Source organism: Aplysia californica, unplaced genomic scaffold (assembly GCF_000002075.1).
Source record: "Aplysia californica isolate F4 #8 unplaced genomic scaffold, AplCal3.0 scaffold00059, whole genome shotgun sequence".
Lineage (NCBI taxonomy): Eukaryota > Metazoa > Mollusca > Gastropoda > Aplysiida > Aplysiidae > Aplysia > Aplysia californica.
Genome location: NW_004797329.1, coordinates 1,603,936 through 1,605,243, shown reverse-complemented (window position 1 = coordinate 1,605,243; position 1,308 = coordinate 1,603,936). Strand labels below are relative to the sequence as shown.

General features: G+C 40.1%; 1 protein-coding gene across 1 annotated transcript in view; it reads left to right on the top strand.

Annotated features, from left to right (window-relative positions):
• Positions 1 to 822: 822 nt before the first annotated feature.
• The window catches only part of LOC101860796, a gene marked incomplete in the record, with an annotated part of 22,474 nt that continues 21,988 nt past the window's right edge, over positions 823 to 1,308 (top strand). Inside the window, 1 exon segment of the mRNA XM_035968438.1 lies at positions 823 to 956.

Below are 1,308 nucleotides of genomic sequence, written 5' to 3'. Positions count from 1 at the left end.
TATCAATTCAGTAAGTGCTTGCATTCGTCTTTTTAAAAAAAAACCAAAAAACCGCTATCGGCCGTTCACGATTTTCATGTTGTCAATTCATGAGTTTCAATGCAGCGTTCAAGACATAACATTTCGTTTTCAGTGATAGAAGAATGTCTCTTCCACCGGAAATAAACAAATCTTCGTTGGGCGCCTACAGTTGAGATTCCCAACCACTTAACTTTCGAATTTGAAAAAAAGTACCAGTGGTTCAGAGTCATTTAAAGAGTGCACATTTATATTAGGAAGTCTGAAGTCACTGTAGTTTAATTTTCAGTTTTTCATTAGTTTCCTTCAGATCTAATCTTGGGAAAGTCTGTCTTCTAAGACTCAGTTGTAAACAAGTGAGTCTTCCGTTCACAAGGAGTGTGCACCGCACTCACAATGACTTGACGATCGATTTTTCTGAGTCCGTTCATCGAACAGGGTACCCAGCTAGAATCTAGTTTTTAAAAATAATTTTATTGTAAACACGCTGACCTCGACCTACATGTTTTGACTCTTTGGGTTGTTCACTTCTTTCTTTTTGTAGGCTCTATAATATTATAGCTCTAGTATATTATTGAGACACAGAACTCACGTCAACAAGAAGTGGGTAGACTTTGCTAAAGAAACTAGAGTGGAAAGTAGAAACTAAAGTTTCGTTGTAGGTTGGGGTTTTTTTAATCACGAGGGAGAAAGGAATGTGAAGTCAGTACGTTAGTGTAATCAACTCAAACTTTCCCTCTCCAAAACGGAAAGTTGAAAACGTGGGGAACGTGAAGCCAGTGCGTTTGCAGCCTAAGGGCGCGGCGTAATACGGCAGGCATTCTGTCGCAGGTTTCCCCGCTACAAGCGACTGGTTACCTGTCACGCAGCAAGTGGTATGACAAGAGGCCCAATAGACGACTTGGAACCTGTCTCTCAGCGGGCTCGGAGACTCAGAGGTAAACATGAACTACATTTTTATATTGACTTGCGAATGATGTCGTCCGAAGATGAATTTATGCTACTGGACAGTTCGTTATTGTTGAGGTCTGTGAAGAATACGGGAATACATAATGTACACCCAATAAATAGGGAAAGACGACAATTTTGTGAATACCACCACCTTTTCTGTGAATTGAAAGAGGAATCCTGGCTATTGAAAAACTGGTGTAATCTTCATGGTCCAATATTGCCAGAGGAAAGGCTAGTTGTCACTTTGAGGTTAGTGGAAGCGCTATGTATTTTCAGTTTATAATTTTCTACATCATTATAGTCATATCACTTATCATCATCACCACCATCCCCCATCCT